Here is a 6,178-nt window from a genome sequence, read left to right on the forward strand (position 1 = left end):
CCCTGAAAGGCTCCATCTCCGTGATGTCAGTGGGAACACACCTCAAAGACGACGACATCCCCATCTCTGGGACTGGGATGAGGTCTCTCATCTATGGGAGGATGCTCTCCAGGGCAGCCAGGGGTCCCTAGCAGAAAGCTGGGCTTGGAGGGAGCCCTCAGCTCCCGCAGCCCCAGGGGAATTTGGCAGCCACGATTCAATTTGCGTCGGGTCCATGACAGCTTTTTTTTGGGGGGGGAGGGCTGGCAAGCGATGGCATTAGCCTTGTTTGTGTGGGTGATTTCAGCTCTGGGAGCACAAATCCCGTTAGGGATGGGCAGCAATCTCCGATTCCTCTCCCCCAGCCAGCAAACGCCCATCACAGAAGGGGAGGTTGACACTGATGGGAAGAAAGCATTGCAGTTTCGGACCTCCTTAGCTTGCAGTACATTACCCCTTGCTTCAGATATTGTTCCCTGAGCAGTTTGAAGACAGCCACTACTTTTACATGTTAATCAGAAAGAAAACTAAAGGGTTAACCCAGCGACTGCAAATATTCAGGAGCATCAGACCACACATGGGAGCTAGAATAGCATCCCCGTGCAGAGAGGCAGCTGCAATACCACAGCTCCCCTGTCCTGTGACAAACAGTGTTTGCCACACCGAGCACTCCTCACTGCACAGCCAGGTCCCTCAGCCTCCCCGGGGCGTCTGCACCTCTCTTACACCCTTGCAAAGACTTGGGGGGGAGGAAATTTTACCCATTCCTTTCAGCCTTTGTGTGGGGAAAGACAAGGTTTTGCTACTCTTACCCTGGACCAGAGCGATGCAGAAGTGGTGCAGTGTGGGCTGAAATACCACCACCAGTGCACCCGGGTACCCTGCATATTCTTTCCAAACCCACGTGGGTCTGGGGTTGTGGACCCAGGCAGCAGAAGTTGTATTTTTTATTATATATATATTTTTTTATTTTAATGATCTTAGGTGCTTTGATGGCACCAGACCGAGGCTGTAGGCTTAGATACAGCATCCAAGCGCCTCAAAATTTTTAATTTATGTAGCCATCGTACCACCTCCAAAAGGTAAAAACCCCAAACCTTTGGCTCTGTTTTACATAAAAGGAACTGAGGATTAGAAAAGTTATATGATTTGCTGGAGACCAATCGGAGAGTCTGTGGTAGGGGAGAAATTTGACTGTGGGTCTCGAATTAGCAACCTAACCATTGCTGCCTCTGTAGTGTTTTCTCTCTGCTTTGCATACTTCAGACTGAGACATGCTGGACAAGCTCCCTCGGGATGAGGAGTCATTTTTAGCCCGATTTCTTACAGAAACGAAGCTCTCACGATCACGTTGTCTATCTGCCTGTCTATCAGCCGCCCACAATACGGTTTGAAACCACCGGCCAAGTCCAACCAAACCTGGCAGCGAGGAGGATATCTCTCAGCAAAGCGACTCGGATGAGCTCTCCAACAAGCGGGAAGAGGGCGAGAACGCAGAGCGTGCCCTGTGTGCTCGCTTCCTGCCCCTCTCCTGCTGGGGAGAGAGGGATTGAGCTCTGGGCACGATGTTTGGCGCCAGGAAGGGAGCTGCAGGGACATCCCGGGGGTTCAGCGAGCCCAGCCACGAAGGTGGCAGAAACCTCTCACCCCACACTCGCAGAGCAACTTCTGCTCTTCGCGTTCCCTAACCCCCGGCGGCTGCTCCTGGGGGAAGAAGCCGATTACCATATTGCAATGAGTTAACCTTAAATGGTCTAAAATCCAAACCTCTGCATGCAAATGAATTCCGATGGGTTAAGCAAGATAAAACACCGCCCAGCCACAGCTGAGCCTCAGCCCAGCTCATTTGCTGCCCAAGAAATTTGTGTGCTCGCGACTGAAGGCAGCGCGCACTCCTTGGCGATGCAGTCAGCCCCGCAAATATTTGTGCCTCCCCCAGCCCCGTGCTAGAGCCTAGCCAGGTGCAAGGCTTTGAAGGCAAAGCCTTTTCATGTGTGTTTTCAGATTTCGGTGGGCCTGTTTTCTTTCTTCTTGGGCAATGCTAAAGGTGGGAGGCGTGGGCGAGCTCCTCTGGGCAGGGTGTCGGGTGGGTGCTGGGCTTTAATCCCCAGCCCCTCTGCTAAACCCCCGCAGGGTCTACCCCTAGGACGTACCAGCTAGAGGCAGGAGGACAGGCGCTTCTCCATCACTTGTCGGGACGCCTGGTGCCCATCCGAGGGGCTGTTCCTTGCTGGTACAGGCGTGGGTGACTCCGCATGTCCCTTTGCGAAGGGGAACTAACTATAAACGCTTCCTGCTCCGCCGCCGTTATGCGACCTTTTTCCACCATGTGGCCGTTGCTGATAAGTGGTTCTTGGGCTCCCTGCGTGCAAGGAGTTTGACATTTGGTTAACTCCTTCGCACTGAGCTACAGAGCCCGGGTAATGGCCGCAGAGCCCAACTTTCGCTGATGCCCTTTCTGCAGAAAATCACCAAAAGGTCATCTTGGTTTCCCCCTTTGGGATCCCAGCCCTTTTAACGCCCTTTTGAGCCCGACTCCACAAACAAAGTCCCCCTTTGAGCCAAGCGCTCCTGAAATCTGATGCCCTTGTTCGTTTTGCACTGCTGGTGGCAGGGAGGAAAACAACAAAGTGACATTTCTGTCATTGGTCACCAAGCCAGCAGGGTAAGACAAGGATATTTATCTCTTCCTTGAGTGCTCTGAGGCCTCCGATCTAAAAAAATTACAGTTGCTGGCAATCACCATTCCTAGCAATCAGGCTACAGCAGAGACAAGGGGAAGATGAACAAACACCCTGATAGAAATACTCAGGGACCAACACTAATAACAGGATCCACCCAGAAATGATGCCTTGTGTGCAACAGAAACAACAACAACAAAAAAATGCCTTTAAACTTGCACTGCTATTAAGTAACATAAAACTTTGCCAGATAAGGATTGTTTGCTCTCACTTAGGGGTTTCTGGCAGCCCTGCTCCCTGGATTATTTCCTGAAATGCATTTGCTTTTTTGTTTGTTTGTTTCGTTTTTCTTTTTCAGCTGAGGATCTTAAAGGCAAAGCGATTTTCAGCATGGGCTCGTACCACCGGGTCACGCTGGGCAGCACAAACAATCCCATCTGTGGCGAGGGCCCCTTATCACAACATAGGGGGGGGAAACCCAAGTGTGTGTGCTTGGAGCAGCTCATCTGCTTCCATGTTGTCTTCTCGCTGGGATTTGCCCCATCTCCTTCTGTCTGAACTCCCCCAGCCACTCGCTGGGCGAGAAGCACCTCCTTCCCCCACAGGCCTGTCCAGCCTGGTGGCAGCTGCATGCTTGGGGACACCGAGATGTGGCTCAGAGCCCCCGCGCTGGCATGGGAGGGAAGGAGAAGGACAACTGGGCTCCTCTGGGGCCATCCAAGAGCTGCTGATGCTGGCCAGGTCCAACACCCACGGAGGAGGAGAAGCCCCGGGTCCGGTGCCCACCTCAGTGCTGCACCACAGCCTCCCCGGGAAGGCGTGAGGCCCCGGTCCCTGGGGCAGATCTCACACGTGGGCCCGCCACGGGGCCGTTCAGCTGCAAACCCAACGAAAGCAGCGCGCTCGGGCGGCTCTCAGAGGGTTGCAGCAAGCGGGTGAGAAACCGCTGAAGGGAGAAACGTCAGGAAGCTCGCGGTGGCCTCGGCGAGGCACAAGAAGATTTAACTCTTTGGTGGGCTTCAAGTGCTCGCCAGCACCATCAAAGCTTAGCTATCGAGGTTACCCCTGTGTAGGAAGCAGAGCAGGAGGGGGGATTTTCAGCCCGATGAGTTAAAATGCTGCCGATCGAATGCGCTTCCACTCGGGTCAGATCGATTTCCCCGGCCCCTGTGACTGATACAAGCATGTCCAGCTGAGGAATTGCAAAGAAAACAGGCTTGAAACCAATTTCATTGCAGCCGGCACCAGCTGCGTGTGTTGATAAGGCCTCTGATAACACTGCGGAGGGGAGTTATCGATGTCGGACAGGGTTTTCTCATAGCTACGGCTCTGGCTGGAGGCAGGTACAAGAGAGTGCTTCCAGTGCCCAAAAACCATCCCTTGCAACAGCGACCGGCTGGGGCAGCCTGGGGCTGGGGCAGTGTGCTGGCGAGCTGTTTGCCATCTTATTTTATTGCTCTGAAGTGCCTGTGAGATGCGGAGGCTTATCAGAGCCCCCCAGAGATAACACTTCAGACAGTGACAGGCACTTGCGGGATCACCATCAGCAGCACAGCCACGAGTCAGGTTTCCTGGGGACGTGTCTGGGACAGGCGTGAGAGCCATCAGCGTTCGGCCTCTTCTTTGGCAAAATTTGGCTATGTTAGCTTAACCGTGGTGCTTGCTCCAGCTGCACTGGCTGAACTGCCCAGGCTCGGTTCATCCAGGCTCATTAATCTAATGAAGCTATTAAACCCTGCTTGGAGTGACAGCTTATTGCAGGGCCAATGCAGTTACGCTGCGGCGAGCTGCTTGCCCTGCCCAGCGCCTGGGCACGCTCCTGGGGGGCTGCAGCTTGCCGGGGAGCTGCGGTGCTCACAGTGCCCTCGCCAAGATTTACCCATCTTTGGAGCTGGGAAGGATTCCCAGAAACACGAAATTAGGAAGCAAACAGAGAGCTGGAAAGGAAATGACACCTAAAGGTCTGATCGCATCTTCTCCGCCTGCAGCTGAGCAGATTTAAAAGGTAACCCAGCCCAGCTACCTGTCGCCACCACGCTCCCCGCCAGCAGCTTCAGCCTCCTGAGCACTTCCAAAATATCTGGCTCAGTGCTGTAGGCATCCTCTCCATCACCTGTTCTGCTCATGGGAACTGGCTTAACTTTGTCTGTTTCCTTCACCCAGCTCGTGCTGCCTGCAATGGTGACAAAATCCTGCAGGTCAGGGGAGCGGGAGGATGCGCCGACGTTGTGCTGGCAGCAGATAGCATCCTGCGGGGTCAATTAGCCTTGCAAAAAAGGTTTCAGCAGGTATGTGTGCCCCAAAATGCAAGGCAAGGGAGCAAAAAGGGGATGAGGCCTTCCTGGAAGTGCACGAGGAGGGCATGGAGGGAACATTGTCCCGACCGGTGCCAGAGCAGAAGAGGGGTCGGTGTTGTCTCCGGATGCGGCACAGTGAAACTTTAGCTCCAGGCCATTCCTATTTGTCTTTGCTCCTTGCATGTTGTGAATAGATATTAGCTCAAGCTCAATGGGCTCCACGCAGGTCTTGGAGCCAGATGATTCAAGCTGGGATTTGTTCCACATCTTGGTTTTCGCGTGTTTTCTTTAGCTGCATTTTAATTGTGGGGTTTTCCTTTTTGTTTGGTGAGCCATACAACGTGGGTACCATTCCTTGCAACCATAAATGTCCCAAATAAATGCTGTTCTCTGATTATGCGAGTGGAAAGAGGAAGTGCCCTACAACATAACAGGTTAGGTTTTTATCACAGCTCCTCGCCTGGAAAGCCATTGGGAACGTGTCCACACAAAATGCCTGGTGCTAGTCTGGAAAACAGTGTACAATGCCAGCAGAGCCCCAGAGAGAGGAGCGTAACACAGCTAAACAAAGCTGGGCTTGGGTTTAGATCACCTTCATTTCCACCTTGAGCCAACAAACCTCTACTCTGAATGCAGCTGAGCTCAAGCCCAGCTTGGGAAGGGAAACGAAATTCTCCTTGCTTACATAGCTGCCTGAATTTCTGCAGGTCGGTCCCAACAGGCTGCAGTAACCCACGGGCTGCTCTCTACATCCTGAGCCGCAGGAGGCCAGGAAGAGGCTGGTGGCTGAAAATGAGGTGGTCTGACTGTATGTGGACCCATCAAACCTCAGGCAATCGATCGCTGCTTCCTGCTTCTCCGTGCCCCATGTGTTCGACAGCTTTGTGCTGCAGTGCTCGCGTTTGGTCATGGAGCAGGAGAGGGCTGGTGGGGACCTCCAAGGGGGTATTTGGAGGAGAACCCCAAAAACAGCCCCGTAGGAATTCTAGGAGGGACAGCTTTGACCCCCCCACTCCCAGCTGCTGCTACCTCCCTCCCCCAGATTTATTTGGGGCAGGTGGCTGCAGGCAGCCCCATAGCACAGGCACCCTAGCCCTCCTGAGATGGGGCTCTGCCCCCCCTGCCTGCCATGCCCACGTCATTCTGCTGGATCTGGTGGATAGCTGCAGGCAGCAAATTTGAGCAGTGTCCCCATGCCAATTTAAATAAATAAGTGACTCC

General features: G+C 53.6%; 1 long non-coding RNA gene across 1 annotated transcript; it reads left to right on the forward strand.

The window, feature by feature from the left end:
• The first annotated feature begins 2,133 nt into the window (after positions 1–2,133).
• On the forward strand, positions 2,134–6,178 carry LOC308195246. Its single transcript, XR_013951371.1, has 2 exons — positions 2,134–4,948; positions 5,665–6,178. It is a non-coding gene; the product is annotated as an uncharacterized lncRNA (long non-coding RNA).

The sequence above is a fragment of the Anser brachyrhynchus genome (assembly GCF_964034855.1).
Source record: "Anser brachyrhynchus genome assembly, chromosome: 1".
Lineage (NCBI taxonomy): Eukaryota > Metazoa > Chordata > Aves > Anseriformes > Anatidae > Anser > Anser brachyrhynchus.